The sequence below is a fragment of the Lampetra planeri genome, chromosome 2 (genome assembly GCF_965212315.1).
Source record: "Lampetra planeri chromosome 2, kcLamPlan1.2.h2, whole genome shotgun sequence".
Taxonomy (NCBI): domain Eukaryota; kingdom Metazoa; phylum Chordata; class Hyperoartia; order Petromyzontiformes; family Petromyzontidae; genus Lampetra; species Lampetra planeri.
In genome coordinates this window covers 11,258,832-11,279,410 of record NC_136108.1, presented here as the reverse complement: position 1 = coordinate 11,279,410, position 20,579 = coordinate 11,258,832, and the positions used below count along the sequence as shown (strand labels likewise).

The window sequence follows — 20,579 nt, the reverse complement described above, 5'->3', positions numbered from 1 at the left end:
CCCCAACCTACACCCAGCACCACCCAGCCCAACCTACACACAGCACCACCCAGCCCCAACCTACACCACCCAGCACCACCCAGCCCCAACCTACACCACCCAGCACCACCCAGCCCCAACCTACACCCAGCACCACCCAGCCCAACCTACACCCAGCACCACCCAGCCCCAACCTACACCCAGCACCCCCCAGCCCCAATCTACACCCAGCACCACCCAGCCCCAATCTACACCCAGCACCACCCAGCCCCAATCTACACCCAGCACCACCCAGCCCCAACCTACACCCAGCACCACTCAGCCTCAATCTACACCCAGCACCACCCAGCCCCAATCTACACCCAGCACCACCCAGCCCCAACCTACACCCAGCACCCCCCAGCCCCAACCTACACCCAGCACCACTCAGCCTCAATCTACACCCAGCACCACCCAGCCCCAACCTACACCCAGCACCACCCAGCCCCAACCTACACCCAGCACCACGCAGCCCCAACCTACACCCAGCCCCACCCAGCCTCAATCTACACCCAGCACCACCCTGCCCCAATCTACATCCAGCACCACCCAGCCCCAACCTACACCCAGCACCATCCAGCCCCAACCTACACCCAGCACCACCCAGCCTCAATCTACACCCAGCACCACCCAGCCCCAACCTACACCCAGCACCACGCAGCCCCAACCTACACCCAGCCCCACCCAGCCTCAATCTACACCCAGCACCACCCTGCCCCAATCTACACCCAGCACCCCCCAGCCCAACCTACACCCAGCACCACCCAGCCTCAATCTACACCCAACACCCCCCAGCCCCAACCTACACCCAGCACCACCCAGCCCCAACCTACACCCAGCACCACCCAGCCCCAACCTACACCCAGCACCACCCAGCCCCAACCTACACCCAGCACCACCCAGCCCCAACCTACACCACCCAGCACCACCCAGCCCCAACCTACACCCAGCACCACTCAGCCCCAACCTACACTCAGCCCCACCCAGCCTCAATCTACACCCAGCCCCACCCAGCCTCAATCTACACCCAGCACCACCCAGCCTCAATCTACACCCAGCCCCACCCAGCCTCAATCTACACCCAGCACCACCCAGCCCCAACCTACACCCAGCCCCACCCAGCCTCAATCTACACCCAGTGCCCCCCCCCCACCCCCCAGTGACCCCCCCCCACCCCCCAGTGCCCCCCCCCCCACCCCCCAGTGCCCCCCCCCCACCCCCCAGTGCCCCCCCCCCACCCCCCAGTGCCCCCCCACCCCCCAGTGCCCCGTCCCCACCCCCCAGTGCCCCCACCGTCCCCCAGTGCCCCCCCCACCCCCCAGTGCCCTCACCCCCCACGTGCCCCCACCCCCCGTGCCCCCACCCCCCCCCAGTGCCCCCACCCCCGTGCCCCCACCCCCCCCAGTGCCCCCACCCCCCCCCAGGTCGTCCTGGATTCGCGCGCGTGCGCCGTGACTCGCCAGGGGGAGAGACAGGGGAGAGAGGCGGCGGTTGAGGCAGAGTGGAGGGAGGGAGAGTGTAGAGAGAGAGAGAGAGGAGAGTGAAGGGAGAGGGAGAGAGTGGAGGGAGAGTGAAGGGAGAGTAGAGAGAGAGAGTGGGAGGGAGACGAAGGAGCGCGCGCGCCTCGAGGTGAGTGCCTCGCCTCTCTCCCACCCCCCGTGCGCGTGGCTCACCCTGGCACACGTGTGGTACCCATGTTACACGCGTGGTACCCATGTTACACGCGTGGTACACATGTACACGTGCAGTACACGCGTGTTCATCGTGCGCACAGCACATGTCAACCACCGCGTGGACATTCTTGTAGCGTACACACAGCACGCGTACACACGCTACAGTACATTACACACATCACACGTACACTACACTGCGCATAGAGTACACAGCTACACATCGCTGCATACGCCGTACTAATAATGGCAAGACCTGTACGTGCTGTTCATGCACTACTACATACACTGCACTCCCCAATGCTGATGTAACACTTGAGGCCGAGTCGACCTAGGGGGGAAGGCCCAGAACCGGTTCATAAATCTGTCGCTGGCGGGAATCGAACTCGGCTCGCCGGGAAAGCAGCGCGGTGCGCTAACCGTTCCGCCACCGCTCCCCCTCCACACAGACGCAGCGATTTGGGTGCCGCGCATGAAGTAAATCGGCCTGGCCTGTGTTGTTGTTGTGTGGCGTGTGTTGTTGTTGTTGTGTAGCGTGTGTTGTTGTTGTGTGGCGTGTGTTGTTATGTGGCCCACGTTACAGAGCCAGACCCCCAACACGACTACGACTACTACTACCACGGTATTGCCAACGTGCCCTGCGCCCGTGTTTAAATCCTACAGGCCGCGTTCGCGTCGTGAAGCGTGCACACACCGCAACTGTGCGTGCTGTTGATACACACACAGACACGCACACACAGACACATACACTCACACAGACAGACACACACACACACAGATACACACACAGACACGCACACACAGACACATACACTCACACAGACAGACACACACACACAGATACACACACAGACACACACACATACACTCACACAGACACTCACACAGACACACAGATACACACACACAGATACACACACTCAAATACTCACACAGACAGACACACACTCACACACACTCACACAGATACACACACAGACACACGCACACAGACACACACACAGATACACACACAGACACACGCACACAGACACGTACACAGACACGCACACACAGACACGCACACACAGACACAGATACACACACACACAGATACACACAGACAGACACACGCTTGCACGCTTGCCTACAGTTATGCAAGCGGATATACACAGCACACACTGCGTACAGTGCAGGCGCTTGTGCCCGCGTTATATGTAGTACACGTGCGCGCCGTGCAGACAAGACACACGTGGTGTGTACTGTATTGTGTGTGTGTATGTTGTGTGTCACGGGCACAGCGCCCATGCGTGTACACACAACAACACACACACACAACTCTACACGTGATCGATAAACACGCAAGCCACAACGCGGAAGGCAGCCCCGAGGCTGCCTTCCGCGTGGGGGTGGTGGGTCTTTGCTGCATCATACAGGGAAGTCTGCGTTGTATACTTACAAGGTGTGTGTGTGTACATGGGGGTCTAAACAGGTCGGTACTCCTCTGCACAGGAAGATGAAGTTGTGTACGTACAGGACCGGAACCCCCCCTTGTGTACAGGACAGAGCCCTGTGAATATCAAAGCAGAATAAGGAACCCTCAGGCCCCCATGTGCTATATAAACCCAGGGGAGTGTAGCCGGATATAGAGTCGCACTTGGGTCTGTCGTGTAAGGTGTCCCGGCCCCTGTGCGCGCATGGTTATGCTTTCTACACACTGGGATCTGACTCTGTTGGATTCAAGACAAGATCAAGGGCGAGAGGGAGAGCCTTGTAGGTCGAGGCCAGTGTCAATGCCAGTCAAGGCCGCATTGCCCAGACGGGTTAAGTCAAGTTCAATCAGTGTGGTCCCCCTTATTGTTATCTCAGCTTTAGTACGTTGCATGAGACAACTTAAGGGAACTCCTTGAGTGAACATTCATGAAATTCTGCTTGAGTGGTCCCACTTAAATATTTGTAATGTAAGGGTTTTTTGCCAAAGTGGAACGGGCATTGCACAAGTAAGACTTGAGTTGAAGGTTAAATCGGGTAGCTCAAGTGAGATACAATAAATAACACGTGTTTACATCTGTGATTTATGCTATTTAACAATACAACTTTTTTTTTAAATTACAAAGATGAAGGAGCCACGTTTCAAAAAAGGTGTTTATCGACCGGGAAAATCCTTTCGAAATCATGGACGATGATCAACGGATAAAAAACGATCATTTTGACAGATATTGTCTTTGAAACGTGTGCAATGCGGGAGGAAGATTTACTTCTTCATACAAAGAAGGAACACCTTTTGCACTTTGTTTTCCAACTGGCAGGTTCCGTGCAAAAAAGTTGAAGATACATTTTCATATCCACATATTCACCATGAGCCGAATTGTACACAAAGTTTGCGAATGCGCTATTTTCAAAGCCAAGGAGATTTTATAATATTTCCAAATAAAAAAGGCAGAGAGTGGATACTGTTGATTTGTTTACAAATTTGCTGGAGTTCTTAAGGATTTGCGGGCTTTAAAGACTGCAAAGAAACCTGTGTAAATAGTAATAACGATGTACAGTATAAATATATATAGTGCATGATTACAAATATTGTTGCTTCTTGGCCTGGGTGTACCCCATGGTTTGTGGCTTTTAAAGGAAAGTAAGAATGGCAGAGATTTTGTGGCAGAAATCTACAACGGGCTGCTGCTAGATGACATTGCCATCTTGAGCTTAACCCTTTAAGTCAGTCGGGAAGGTAAATTAGAAGTAATTTCTTTAAATAGCGTGATTAATTAAAATATAAAACTACAGTACATACATTGACGCATATACACTTTCTGTATGTTGCATGATAACGTCAAATCTCATTTAATAATACGGGTCGTCATTAAACAGGATTCTTGTCAGCTTAAGGGACATTTTTCATTACTTTCATATGGAACTTGGTATAAATCCTGAACAAGCCAACAAAATAATAACTGCGTGTGCGGCGTTGTTCAACATTAAATGGAGCGTGGCCTCCACATTGAGGAAAAAATGAGGAATATGCACAGGGATTGAAGAGGAGCAAGACATTTGTACTCCGATATGGCCTTTTTTACGTGGCACTTTTGGAAAGAAATGTGCAGTCACTTAAGATCATTGCATAAAACACCTTAAGCATTCCCTGTAGGGAAATACAAAGTTACCCGTAAGTGGACACTAAAACACTTGAAAGTGTTTGATAAAACCAGGCACAGATCCTTTAGTCTGATGCCGGTATGAAGGTAGAATGCCTCTAAGAAAATCCCCCAACCGATGGCACACCCCTGAGGACAAGGTCAGTGACAAGAACTTATAAGATGTCCTCGAGTCGGCCACGTGGCCAGCGACTGATCTCGAGGACGTGTCTGTCCTGCATCTTGGAAGTGTCTACTGCACAGTTTCTTGTGTATCTAACAAGTATACTGACCTGCGCTGTGCCCCTGGGTTTGTCCTAAACTTAAAGATATCTCAGTTTCCTTCTACCTATCTGGCCCTATGTTTCCTGTACCCATGGGTATATGCATCTTGTATTTTGGGGGAATGTGTGATACCCTCTTCAGTGTCTCAGATCTTATGGACTGTTCTCTCCTGTATCCTTGACCTCTGCCGTGTTACTTAACCTTGGGAGCCTTTCTTGCTCTATCTTGAGCATTGCCTTGCCCTCTATTCTGGGCAGGAAAATACTGTCCTTCCCTGTACTGCATGGCACTGCCATAACTTGTGACCTTCATTTCGTAGGCAACACAGTACAATTCTGTGTTGGCTCTCAGGCCTATATTTGTCAGGCAGCTGAACCCATTGACCTGGGCAAATACATCATCCTTAACGTGGCTCTATCCCAAACTGAAAATACACCCTTTGCATTCTCCTCCATTATAATTGTGCAGAGTGTTTGATTAATCATTGTATTATGATTTGCTAACCGTTGTGTTACAGTCCTGATTTATTTATTTGGCACTTTCATTTTCCCACGACCCTCATTTGCAGTCCACCAGTTTAGCTGAGAAGCAATTTCAGCTGTCCAAAGAGCAGTGTTAATGTCTACGATTCTAATGACACCAAATGTATATGCATTTATTTTTGCCAGTCTATTATTAACTTTAAAAAGATATTGACCTCAGTAACTTTTACCTGGCTGGAATGTTAGCACGAAGGTTAATGCGCCGAGCTATGAACCCAGTAACCTAACCCGGGTTTGATTCCTGGCCATGGCTTTTATCTACGGGAGTAGGGAGTAGAGACTGGGATAGTCTGGTGATACCACAAGAGCAGTGTTTCTCAAAATGTGTTGGCCCACGAACCACTCGGCCGATGCAAACAATTCCGCGGACCACACAGCCCCCCACCCCTGTGACAAAATTCATTCACTTATCTCTAAATACCAGTAATACAATATTATTCATAAAAAAACATTTTTTTTACGCAGCTATACGTGTTTTTTTGTGTAGGGGGGGGGGAATTTAGATCTTAGGCTTGAGATAGTTCAATCAGGGTAGTCTATCTAACTTTATTCCAAAATTAAATATAACTAGATGTGAATTAATGTCCGAAACAAAAGATAGAGGCTTTGTCATTATTTCTGGATCAACTGCATTTGCATCACAGCCCCCGGACCACCTGGAGGCCTGTCGAGGACCACTTGTCGGCTGGGGACGACGCTTTGAGAAACACTGCTCTAGAGGTTTTGTTTTCCTCTTCTTCAGTTTCTGCAACCACAGCGTCATTTCTGCTCAATATTATTGCTACACCAGCAAGCAGTGTGTAAGTACTGCAAAGTGGATGGTTAAGACTTGGTGATGATATTTGCACGCCGAGGCCACGAAGTAATAGCAGGCCATCTCATCGAGGGGTCGTTAACACAAGGCGATGTCAGAATCAGAATCTGTATTTATCCTGGAGATATCCGATGAGCTTTGAATTTTCGATTTAAAGCTTTCGTGACTGCAGGGATTCATCTTCTTGGTTCTTTCGGTAAAGTCACGTAGAAGGGAAGTAATAAAATAATAAAAATAAAACATAATAAAATAATTCTCACGACTTTTCGGCCACAACGCAAGCAGCCGTCCTCAGGTGAAACCAGGTCTGTCGAGGCGACAGCGTCTGAATGAAACAGCACACGTGCTTGGAGCATATATATACGCTGGGTTGGAAGGGGGGGGGGACGCCTTGACAATTATTTCCCTTCTACGTGACTTTACCGAAAGAACCAAGAAGATGAGCTTTGAATTTCTTTTTCACAGATGTCAGTCGGGGCAGGTCATAAAGTTGCAGCAAGAGCAATGTGATCTTGCTACTGATTGCCTCATGTTAGGTAAGCCTCCATGAATGTGTAAACGTCACAGATATATGGGTTAAACAAGAGACTTTGGGAGGAAATTGTTGTATGCACTTTGTGCCAGTAAAACATAGGTACGTGGCCGTGTATCCTTATTTGAAATCGACTAAAAGCTATGGCAAAATTACAAGTGTAATCTCTCGAGATTGGTCAAGTCCAAACCCACATTCTCCAAATAGCATCATTGAGTAATGGGCTCATTGTTATTGCGGTATTCATGTCTTTTATTTCGTACGTAATTTTGTTAAACTTTTCATGCTTTGAATCTAATGGTTATGTTTATTTATGGTGGTCATCCTCTCCATCGTGTTCTCTTTAATTGGCTGCCACTGTCTCCATTCTCATTTATCGGGCCATCATCCCTTCTTACAATGGGTCCTGCCCAAGTACTTTTCTCAAGAGTCAATGTGAATGTCTCTAATTTGCATTTGTTACGTGATCCATGTGTTATTCTTTCTGCCTCTCAATGTAATTCCCAGCATGCATATTTCCATACTTTGTGTACTTTAATGTTTTTGTTATAGTGTCCTTATCAGCGTCAATGTTTCTCATGTATAGTATAGGTTAAATCAGGCAATACACACTGATTGAAAACTTTGCTCCGATGGCACACTGTATCACCAAAGTTCATCAGATCAATTTAAAATGTTTAATCTCAGCTTGTTCAACAAAACATAGGCGTGTTTTGGCATCGTCTCAGAACATACTTTGGCAATGACAGTTATCCAAATATTTGAAGTGCATGTGGAGACCGGTTTTGCAAGAAATTCGTGGAGATAAGCCAAATGTTTTGAATACGTTTGTAACACTCCCATGAATTATATTCTCGCAAAAGTGTCAGGATTCCAGTTTTTGTTTATGTATGAACAGTATCCTCCAAGTGTATCATTCTGGGTGAAGATATTTAATTATTTAAAATACATTGCATGGATTATTTTTTTAATTACATTAGGGGTGCAGAAAGAGGAATATATGGATTAGAGAATGTACGCAGATTAAAGACAAACTTCTAATCGTTTAGAAAAAGTTAGTGGGTTTGGGAAGGACACGTGGCAAGAATAGTGATAAAGTCAAAATCAGATTCTGAATTTGTATTTATACTGGAGGAATCCTATGAGCTATAAAGCTCTTCTTCACAGATGTCTAGTAGAGGCGGGTAAGAACGTTGCTGCATCAAAAGTACAAAAACATCATTCTAGTGCAAAGTACAAGAAGGGTAAATAAATCACCCAAACACCTACAAATACAACTAACGCATGCCTATCCAACCAGATGCCGCCAATGAATGGATCGTGTTCGAGAGGACATTCACTAAGGATATAGAGTGATGAAATGGGCTGATGTGCAGGTGCAAGGTAGATCATTAAATCATAGAACCGTGAGAGATGGCGATGACTTGGGGAGGCTTTTATCCAGTCGTAGATTGATCATGAATGATGATGCTGAAGAATAAAATCGCCGTACAAGTTACGATACTTAACTCCGGGAATTGTGTGCCAAGTCTTGAGTAAGGTCCCTTGCAGAATGACATTGGTCATCGTTATCGAAGAATATTTACACGATGTATTATTTAATCATGTTGACTGGGACTGCTGCCATAAGGGTAATGTTAATATTCGACTTAATTGGCACAAATTGAATTTTGCTAATGTTGAGCACCTTCATATAGTCCTTTGCTCGAACGTTTGTTTATTGCTCTATTGGCATTACCACGAATGTTTTGTTTGCGAGTGGGTGTGCTTCTAGAAAGTTGATGTTTCCTAGCTCATTGCCATATTATCAAGATTCTAAGACTGCGCTTTTTTCCTCCTGTATTTTAAAGCAAAAGTCAGGGTGTGTCTTATAATCCAGATTTGTACAACACCGGGCACAAGTGTGGGATGCATCTTACTTTCCGGAGTGTATTATAATCTGGAGAATGCGGTAATTGTTTTGTGGACTCATAGCTATTCAAAGTCCAAGTTCACATCCTGTGTTGTGCAATGATGCAATGCAATCCAGAACAGTAAAACAGCATATATATATACAGTAGATGCTGTTTGGAACCTATAGAGCAGGCAATTATATTGAATTGGGAATGTTATGTAAAAACAATCTTTTATGACAAATTAACTACATAACTGTGAAAAATTAGAACATTTTTGGAAAAAGTATAAGCATAAGATGTTTTCGCTCATTTTATAATATCAAGATGTTATGTCCATAAATGTTGATGCCACCATACCTCGTCAACACTTTCTATCAACTGTCAAATCCCACAGCTGCTGCACAGTCGACATGTGGCCTCCCAAGATCGGCCCATACAGCATCATTTCCCCCATCTAGCCTGAGGTCTTCCCCTTGGTGGCCAAACCTCTAGTGTCTGTCTCGGCATTGTTATACCTTTCTCACCCGCCCCTACTGGACATCTGTGAAAAAGAGCTTCATAGCTCATCGGATTTCTCCAGTCGAAATCAAGATTCTGATCCTGAATCGGCTCTCCCAGAGCCTGATCATATTAATAACGCTTAACCGTCGTCGCCTCTTCTGGACTTCTGCATTGCTTATCCTATCTTGCCACAACATTCCTAGCATCCATCTCATACACCTGTGCTCAAATGGCAGCAAAAATTTTTGAGCTACTTATTTAGGGTCCGGCTCTCTGATTCATACAGATTCCCGGCAAACACTCTTGCCTCAAATACACTTTCCTTTTCACTTGGACTCATTTCTATTGTCTTGCAAAGTCGTTTCTACTGGCCACCAAAAACCTATGCTGCCTATTGTCCTCCTCACAGGCCCTTGCATTATGGACATTACTGCCTAAGGACTCAAAGTCGGTTGCTACCTCAACCGTCTCTCCTCCGACCAGAACTTGTGATCCTGCTACAGAAGTCCAGTTTCTAGGAACTGTGATGAATTTTGCTTAAGACCCCATTAGCCTGCCTTGGTGCCTAAGGCTTCCAACAACTGTACATGCTCCAGCCAAGTCCTATTCCACAGACCTGCACAACATGAAACAATGTTGGAGACAGAATGCAACATTGACAAATACCTGTCCAACATCAAATCATGCCTACGTCTCATCTTATTCATGCAGACGCCATCAAAAAGGTGTGAAGCAGACACATTATCTTACTTAACCGTCTAGCAGTTCCCGCAGAGCCTCTCACCAGACAGGATCATAGGCATGCTTAAAATCTACAAAGGAAATCTTCCCCATACTCTTTCAACTCTTCTCTGTCGGCTGTATTACTGTAAATGTCTGATAAATACAGACTCCGTAATCTAAATTCCACACTAATTTGCCCATGTTTTTCTATGTTTATTTTTTCTATTCAGTAAGATTCTGATAAATACATAACCTGAAATGCTCATCAGATTTACCCCCGTAGAGTTGTCACACTCCTTTCGGTCCCTCTTTTATGTAGGTGAATGATTATTTTTTTCAGTCCTGTGGCAGTCAAGCTGTTCCCTGTTTCAGGCAGCTTTGATTACCTTGAGCATCACCTCTAACGTTCTGTGACCCCTTTCAACATTTCGGCAGTAATACCGCATTTCTGCTGCCTGACCCGATTTTGTCTGCTTCACTCCTGTTTTGGGGTAACCTCTTTCTACAATTGTTCAATCATCTCTTGATTTTGTGGTTTGATTTTACAATACACGTACTGTACTTACGAATATAAACTTTAACGTCATAATTTTCATTCCATTGTCAATCTACGTATACATCTACTTGTAGACATTTACTTCAACGTGATGATAATAATGATACTAATTTAAAGCCCTTTGTCAAACCACTTGTGAATGAAGGCCTCTTCCACACTCCCTGCCGGCTGTTGGAGTTGATTGATAATGCCTATCGATGGTGTTCAGTGGGGATTGATGATGGTGCGAGGGCGTGGGGTGCTCAGCACCAGTTCAGATATCACTCTGAGCTTAAATAAAACATGAAATTCTAGAAATAAGGCACAGACATTGTTGAAGCTGGCACTGAAACATCAATACAATATTAACAAATAATGTCATGTTAGTTTCAAACAAAAGTTGAAATATCAGCACCATTAATAATAAATTAACTGACATCAATGGGTGGGTTTATTTCTAAATGTGAGACCTGTGGGTTTTTGTCATTCGTTACAGAGCTCCATAACTTGCAGTCGCAGCAGTGTCTTGTTTATACAATTGGTATATTCCAGTGTTGTCATCTTCGTGAAACTATACATGGCAGATGGGAATCAAATCTTAATTAGAATTTGATGAATGAATCTAGCTTGACAGTGGTCAACCTCACATTGATATTTTTCAATCCGCTGCTGGATGAAGACCTGCCCATGCCGTTTTGGTCATGGGGTTGATTGACCATACTTAATTATGCCGTTCAGGTCAGGTTGGATATCTTCTTTGTTATGTTTGATTGGGCTTTACAACCCAAGTAATCGTGGTCCATTCTTGAGACGCGTTTTAAGACAATGTTGACCAGTCACATGCACATCATTCCTTTGTGCTATAAATAAGATGAAGGATATCCAACACCACTGCAGGAAAAGTGCCAATGTTGCTCTTGTGGACAATTTTAGATTTCCCCGTGGCCATAGGTGCTGTCCTGTTTTTGTGCATAGTACAATAGTGTAACATTGAAAACATGAAAATGGATTTTCACATTCATTGTTGCATCGTAACTTGCTACGTTACATACTGTAGATTACAGAAAGGGTTTGGACACTGACATAATTAACGAAATTCCAGCTTTCCTCTAAGAACGAGTTTGATATGAAAACTTACGTAGCTACACATGAAAAAAGAATATAGGTTAATTCCCATGGTATTTTATTCCAAAGACAAGATGTAAATAACCATGTTATTGTATTGAAAGTCCTGTTAACCTTGGGCATATTATTATTATAGCTTTATCCTTGCATGAAAAATTGTCTTTAGGCGTTTTGGAAACGTGAGCACATTGTGCCAGACTCTTCATCTTCCCTCCTTTTTTATTATTATCGAGTCGGAATTTCTCCACCCCGTGTATAGAACTAAACTGTCAGCATTTTCCACGATGCAAAGTAAAAAAATAATATTTTAAGGAAGTGTCATCAAAAGATTGTTGGGTACATTTTTTTTGTATTATGTTTTATTATTCTAATCTAATTGTATTATCAGTGTCATGTCATGATTACATTTTCACGGAGAACTTAGTGGTGTACCTACCACACATTGTGTCAAAGAATATTTAGTGACAGAGCTGCTTCCTTAATTATTTGAATAGGTCTCTGTCCACACTAGGGGCAGACCTGCAAGGAATGTTTGTCGCATGTCAATACAACTAAACATGGTTAAGTGTTCGAGCTGGAAGAAGCCAAACTAATAAAAAAAACTGTATTTGTGCGTGCAGTCAGTGGTGTGACCAATCCGTGTTGAGAGCCTTGTTTGATGACATGAGACTGCCTTGGAATCGAATTCATGTTCTCAGCCATAGTTCTGCTCCGGTGCGAAAGATGTTCAACATAAATGCATACATAGCAGCTCAGTACTCTGACCCCCCGAAGCCCCCCCCCCCGGCCACTTCTCTTGAAAGTAAAGTAACATCAAACAAGGAGCATAAACCATGACAAGAAAAAACTCCGGTCATCCTAGCAGCGGCTTTTGGCTAGCCATCGGACAAAGACAGTCACTGTATCATGTGCTTTCAAATGTGCTTTTGCAGCCGTCTGGAACGCTCTTTGGATATTAGGAAGCCACCAGATTGACAACTCATGTCTTTAGTTTGTTGTCCTTCCCCCGCACCTCCGATTAGGACGGTTGGCTACAAACGGTGCTAAAGAAGTTAAAAATAAATACATGTACATTCACATACAAAGAATGGTGTCTTAAAATAAGCAAAATATCAAGTAATTGTAATTTCATGGTATGTAATTTTAAAAGCTATACGATCATTGTAGTATACACGTCAAGGAATTTGATTTAGATTTTGTTCTACCCAAACTATTTGATATAGCATGTTATACATTGTGAGGGTTAATAACGCGTGACACGTCTCTTTTTTACTTTAATATTAGTCACGGTCAAATAACCACCCAGTCATGAACTGCAATACAATTTAAAACATTGAACAGTATTACAGTATTTGGAAAATTGTAGTAAAACAAGGTGTTTCCTTCCTTTTCCTGCTGATGGTGTGTTGATTGGTTTATTTTGTAGTGGAGGGAATGCTTGCTGCGTTTACCATTACAAAATGTGATGAAAAAGTCCACAGTCCTATGTGGTGTGGAACAACCTAGTAATCTATTTAGAGAGAAGTTAGCATCTAAATGCACCAACTCGAGCCGTATCAGGAAAGGTCTCAATTGTGACAAAATATTCAACTAGTGTGCAGTTTACTTGTACGTAAAAAGTACGTTTGCATATAAAGTAAATGCTTGCTAAGACACCAACCAGACTCTGCACCTAGTTTCTTGCGTCCGGGTGTCGTAAATGATGAAGAAGCCCATTGCCACATGTGTTACAAATTATCCGTAATTCGTTAACTGAGCAATTTACAAAGTTGGCGAAAATTGTGGAAAGCAATTAATTTGCGAACACATTCCTATTATTTCACTGAAGACAGAAATAACATTTATTTGAACATTCAGAATATCCTGTTGTTTTCAAAGGGCGGTAAAATATCTTGTTCAGTGAATGGAGCCTGTTTAAAATCCATTTCATCTTACACAAGGTTAGGGTGCTCCTTAAAAGTGGCCAAAGCTGCATAGCTACTCAAAGCCAAGTGTCACTTTCAATAAAGTTACCAGATAACGCTTGTTTTTCACAGTCATGTTAGAGAATGAACATTGTGGATCCATTATCTGTGGTGCTATCTGCAATTTAGCTGAACTTATCTGTGAATAAGAGGATTAATTTGCCCATGTACTCTTATCCATTAAAACAGATCATTAGTGGCAAAACGAGATGAGAGAAAAAACCTGCGGATAATCGCAGATAATAGGAATAATGGGACCATGGATAATAGATTTAGTGGACTCTTTAGGCTCCATCGATTACAGAGAGCGTGGGTAATAGCCACAGATAAGAGGAGTTGTGCAGTTTTTAAAATGCTGCAGATGTCTCAAAATCAGACTGTCTAAAGATTGAGTTCAATGATCATGGTTGGCCATGAGTATTTGTAAAGATATTATTGCACCAGCACTGCTTTGTGATTGCAGGAATGTGATGGTGTTTCAGTGGATACTGTTAAGATACTCAAGTATGAACGCAGCATTTACGTTGATGATCCAACAATGCCAGCAATGCCACCTTAAATATTCAGCATATAACCGAATATGCTGCAGTAATTGATGCATTGTTTAAAATATTTTAAATAATGCATCATGTAAATTGGATGTAAATAGTGTGGTGTGAATTTAAAGTTGCTGTTATCGTGTTCAGTGATTAATTGCAGTTCATTTTTTGTCAGGTTTATCAAATACTGTTTTTACTTAAGTTCTGTGTCGATTCACTGTAATATGAAATATTTAAGAGCAGATTTATGGTGTTATGGGTGTGTTGAAAGCATGGTGTGTATTAGTGACGCAGTGAGTTACATTTATTATAAAAGTACACCACTATTGAACACGTAGGCTTACGCGACCATTATCATCCATAATAGAGGTTTTGTTGGGTTAGATAGCGTAAATATATATAAATGTGTCGTTAAACCCGCCACCATCTGACAGCCAAGTAGTAAGGGTTGTCACGTAAACAGAACGTACCAATTCGTCACTAGTACAGCACACCGGTTCGTGATGCTGCTCCCGACACTTTTTTGTTATCTGGCGGGCAGCGAAGACCATATCTGCAGTGCCCTGGGATAGTCAGAATCCGTACTGTGTCTCCGGCAGGACCTCCTCAGCAACAGGACTGGATTGAGCAGGATAGGGGCCATAATCTTTCCTGCTATGGACAAGGGGAAGATCTCCCTGTAGTTTCCACAGCAAGACTTGTCCCCCTTCTTGAAGATTGTTACTATGGTCGCATTCCTGAGGTTGCCGGGAAGGTCTTTTTCGTCCCAGATCCGGAGGATCAACTTGTGGAGCCTTGAAGTGAGCAGGTGGCTGCCAACTTGGAATACATCAGCTGGGATGCCATCAGGCTCTTTTGGACTTCATCTTCTTGATGGCACACCGCAGCTCACTGGTGGTTCATGGCTCACCAAGGTGGTGCTCGATGGGGTTTTGCGGTATAGCTTGCAGGGTCTCATCCGTCACGGTGGATTCCCTGTTCAGGAGCTATTAGAAATGCACTTTTCAGCATTGCCGGACGGCGGTGAAATTGTTTAAAGATAGGCAGCCTACCACTTAAATCTGGACAGTTTGCAACTCTGCATATGCATCATGATCATCAAAATTGATTGTGATCGATGAAGTGATGCACCGTTGTATGCCTACTAAAGAGCATGTGCAGTGATGAATAATGTAAATATGGGGTATATAAATGTATACAATTGTGAAGAAGGGCCAATGCCCAAAACGCATATTTTAAATACATTTTTTCCTCTTGGGGCATTGTTAATCATAAATCTGTTGAGTGTTTATAATTTAAATAATCAGCATTGGCAATTAAGGAACATTTGTAAAAAAATCTGAATTCATGTTCATTTCAGACAAACATTTATTTCAGTCGAATACATTTTGAAAAAAAAATACGGTAAAATGTAATTGGCGAATAAGTTGATGACTTATTTACTATACAGTACTCAATCACTGTTCTGTATGGATGGAATGATAAATTAGTTCATCGATTAATAGGAAGTCTTAATTATTGAATCGTGTATAAGAATTTATGTTTTAAATGTGTATACATTGTATGTATTGGCTTCACAGTAACCCTTCAGCCACTAGTGGCATTAATTTTACACAGTAATAAAAAAAAACATTGTTGAATTGAATTACATTTCCTAATTGCGCCAATGAACCAAACCACTCGGGGCTGAATTGTTCCACCTCTACCATGAACCATGTCATATTTTGCGCATACATTATTACTTTTAGTTTTTATAATTAACACTGCAAGATTTAAAAACGTGAGAAAGGTGTTATTTTTTTTCGCTGTTCCGAAGGTGGGTGAAAGTAAGACACAACCATAATTTTCATTTCTCTGACACTTTTTGGACTAACAGCTTCAAGCAGCTGTTAGCCTAGATGAGCATGGGACCTGAAGGTTGATGGTTGTTAACCAAAGGTCAACATGTTTCGTCTGGACTCCCAGTGGGGGCTATTTGATCAGCCACTGAATACTCAGAGCTTTGCCTAGATGCTTTGCCCAAGTCCCCTGTTCCTTATGGTGGAGCTCCCAACTATCTTGAGATTCATGTTTCAGCATTTTCTTATTATCATCACTGGTTTAAAGTTGATATGCATATAATTATAGTAATACTTTATAATTTACTGCCCTTTGTCAGTCCACTACTGGATTAAGGTTTCCACATGCTATGTCGAACTAGGGGAAGGGCGGGGGGAGTTTAATTACACTTCACTTGTCAGTGTCAGTTACCTAAGGGGAGACCCATGACCGGTTAACATATCATTCAAAACTGATGTTAGCTGTGCCTGAGAAGCAGACTCGGGTCGCAGGGTTCTTAGCACAATGTGCTAACGGCTGCACCATCGCTCCCCTCACCTACATTTAAGCTACTGTTTATACACGTAACTTTTGCTCGATTTGTCACTAAATACATGCTTACGCCAATTTTCATGTAATGACGAACAATATTTTGTTAATCTTAAGTGTGCTGCGCTCGATGTATATGTGCTCAGATTCTGGATCGCTCTTCGTACATCCTCAAAAGATGGCACATCAGCCAGCCACTTACTGGGGGTGGCTACTTCCTCCAATATTTAATGCACTGCAGCCCCAGCTAGCAGGGTCATCCCCCCCTTGCCCCATGGGGTTTCCCCTCCCCCAAGACCTCACATCAATGCTCAGCACACCTTCAGACATGTTCTTGGGAGGTTTTGAAATAGGATCACTGTTCTTTCCCTTAAGGATGGTAATAGTTGTGGTCCCGCAAGTTACTTTTTTGATAGACTTAAAAAGTGATTTGCGATCGCAACCTACTGAGGCAGCACAGTGCTGCATCTTTGCAGCACTGTGCGGTTCTTCAAACCACTGAGCGAAGGTTACTGTGAGCAGCCTCTTCGATGTGGGATGTGTAGACAATTAGAATATCAGAATAAGAATATGTATTTATACTGGAGGAATCCGATGATCTCTAAATATTTTTTTCACAGATGTCTAGTAGTTTCACAGATGTCCAGTAGACGGTGGGAGTGGGCTTGTCACTTTCGGCTAGATGTGACATCACTTCTTATCAGCTAGGGCTTCTGTTGAGGTCTGGACTACATACCCAATGCAGCCAAAGCAGCTGCATGAGCCACAGTCCTGAACCTAACCCATTTTCCATCAGTATCGGGAGGAGGGAGGGGGGGACGATGCCAACCCCAGCTGCAAGCGATGATGACATTTTCGCTTGCAATTTTCATCAGCTAACCAAGACCAGCTGTTTTTGGGTAATAATGGGGTCCTAGGTGGACACCCACCACAGTCGAAGAATGGCAGTCGAAAAATGGCAGGCACATACAGTTGATAAGCCGATGGTCAGTGGGCAGATCAACTCCACTGTTGGTCCTGGTGTTAAGGATATGGGCCCGCATCTGCTGTTCCATCCCTATATAATCCAGCAGATGTTTTTGCTTGGACCCATTAAAGTTACCCAAAAGGATGACTATTCCGAGGGGCCACTTTAACCAGTACCTGGGAAAGGAGACCATAGGAGGCATTTGACTCTTCAGCTTTGCCTGTATCTCTCCACAGATGTTCATCATCAGTGGGGGTGTAAGCTACCACCACCACTATTGCTTGCCTCCCATTAATGGAGAAGCAAGCCCGCAGAAGCCTGAGACTCGCAGTTTCCCACACCTCACCCCATGCCACCACGCCCCTTTCATTATTTTGTTCAATAGAAGAGGCAGTCCCTGTTGTTTGGTCATTTCCTGCCCTGAGTGGGGAACTGCCCATCCCTCGTAGTAACTGGAGCCAGAAGCAGCCCACCAGACTTCTTGTAGTCCACAGAGGTTCAGGTTGTGTTGGTCGAGCTACGGACAGAGGAGTTGCAGCCTTTCATCCGCAGTGTGTTTGAACTTCCACGTGGCGACTCGTAGTGGTTTTCTGCTTTTTATGGAAAAATCTCGTGGGGGGCGGGGGGGGGGGGTTAGTCGGTAAATATCTCAGATGCCTGACCGTCCAGAACAAGATTATGGTATTTTGTCCATGGTAATTTGGTCATTTAATGCAAGGTGGAGATGTTACCAGCCCCTTGCACCAATACAGTCCCTGTTGGCCACTGTGGTGGCTGCAAGCACACCATGAGGGTAACAGCAGATTACTATTAGCCTTTCCCTCAATGGCATTTCTCACAGCACACCACAGTGTAACCGACTGGCAACCACTGAGGATGTAAGAGTTGTTTTACCAGACTAGGAAATTAGGTATGGCTTGTAGAGCCCTGATGCGGCTTCAGAACTGCTCCATCATTCACATATGCCATATTCTCTGTCTGTCTGCTACAGCAGATGTGTAGGGAATTTCAGAAAGACCTACATCTCTGCTTTATTTACCTGGTCAAGGCCTCTGATACCATCAATAGGCTAGGGCTCTGGGTTATTCTCATTGCTTTCGGGATACATGAACCACTGCTCACAATAATTAACGACCTTCATGATGTTGAGCAGGTTTGGGTAAGGCTGCGTGGCTGGGAGTCGGAACCATTCCCTGTTCACCTTAAGGTGAGACAGGGATGTCCTCCGACTCCTACATTATTAACAACTTTTCTTGACCACATAGTTTTAGAAGCTTCCATGGCTGTACCAGAGGAATTTCTATCTGTTACAGATACAGTGGAAAACTGATCAATGCCCGGGTGAGGTCAAGGGATGGCTTCCTATAAGTCAATCATGTTATGTATGTTAATGATCTAGTATTTGCTGCTCGCTCTGAGGAGTTGGATACTCTTCTGCTGAGCCTCATTGGTTCTAACTGATGGGGCAATTGTGGAGAGAGTGGAGGAGTTCCCATACCTAGTCAGAGTGATTATGCCCATGCAGCTTCTGTTTGGCCAGACAGAGAGGAGGGAGGGGCTCTATGGGTGTGGCATGGACTAGAGAAGAGATGGGTTGATGTGGTACAGCAGGATGTAGAGCTGCGTGGCCCTGCTAATACTGCTACCAGAAGTGTCAAGATCCGTCTCTGTGGAGGAGGCACTTGAAGGATGCTACTGGGCAGTTTGAGGCAGTCATCCTCCAGCAACAGCGGAGAGCAGAGAAGTGACGCTCGCAACAACGACCAGAGCGCCGGGCAGCTAACACACATCAAGATGGCACAGTATGGAGCACAGGCGGTGCATCTGCCAGTCATCGCAGGCAGTCAACCCATAATGCCTGGGTCTGTCCCGTGACCTCTTGTCAGCAAGCCTTTTACACTTGACGCAGCCTCAGAGTGCACCTAGCCTGGCACAAGCGCTGTGGTGACGTCACCACCATTTAGTGGTGAATGGCGGCTGTTGCTATGATTCAAAGGCGTTCGCTGTGATATTGACCTTGACAGCCATGGAAATAAAAATACACAACAAAGACATAGCGCAGACTTCAAAGGACGGAGCATTCATTTTAGTGCACTCACTTTACCATCAGAAGAGTGCTTACAATTTTATACATGTACACACTTTCAAAAAAATCCTCATCAGCAACAGACATCGTTAGGTATTAAATGAGGAGCAAGACTTTAGGGGTGTAACGATAAATCCATTTCTCTCGATTAATATTCGCAAGCTCACAGTGCTGTATATGCATGCGAACACTTGTTTAAGGGCCAAGTTGCATTTGATTCTGGAAATATTATATGGACATATGCGAATGTTACGTAATAAAGGCTAATGGAACAAGCTAAACTAGAAATGAGTCAAAGAGAAGACAATAATTGCTTTCTTTTTTTTGATCAAATCGTGCCCTTGACTTGCTACAATTTGTCGGGGGGCAGCACGTGGGAAGGGGGGGGGTCAATCATTATGCAGTGTCTAATTACAGCGTGTTAACCACCAAATGGGAGGTGTTGTACCCTCGGAGACTTGCCTATGTCCCTCGCCTCTAACAATTCACGTGTATTAATGCAGTAATTGATTTCTTTGTTTACCATACATGCCTGGAATTGAGCATCGGAGAATCGATTTTTTTCACGTTGTATGCAAATGATCGAATTACATCCAAATCTTATCTTTCAGGATATCCACGTTGAGTATAGTCATATTTTCATTGTCATTTGCATTTTGTAGAATTGTGCGCAACTGCCATTCCAGTAACTTGAACGTGGAAAGAAAAGCATAATGTTAACTATAAAGGCCAAAGTAAATGTTTCACACAGTTTATAGCAACATTTGTGTTTAAGTGTTTTATTCTTTCAACAGTTTCGACAATGTTTTTTCTCAATGTTTTCCCCACTGTACAATTCATGGCATAGTTTTTTTGTTTGACAGCAGTAAGAACACTTGGCATGTTCTACACGAAACCTAAGAAGTC

At 44.3% G+C, this 20,579-nt stretch overlaps 1 protein-coding gene across 7 annotated transcripts in view; it reads left to right on the top strand.

Annotated features, from left to right (window-relative positions):
* Positions 1 to 1,476: 1,476 nt before the first annotated feature.
* Positions 1,477 to 20,579, top strand: part of LOC144727809 (glycerol-3-phosphate dehydrogenase, mitochondrial-like) — a 76,674-nt gene continuing 57,571 nt past the window's right edge. For 2 of the 7 annotated variants that reach the window (XM_078606943.1, XM_078606954.1), the window contains exon 1: positions 1,541 to 1,647. The gene's annotated coding sequence lies outside the window, so the exon portion shown is untranslated. Of the gene's footprint in view, positions 1,648 to 2,146; positions 2,166 to 2,196; positions 2,311 to 20,579 lie in introns of those variants that run through there. The other 5 variants (XM_078606924.1, XM_078606934.1, XM_078606983.1 and 2 more) reach the window with 5 other exon arrangements.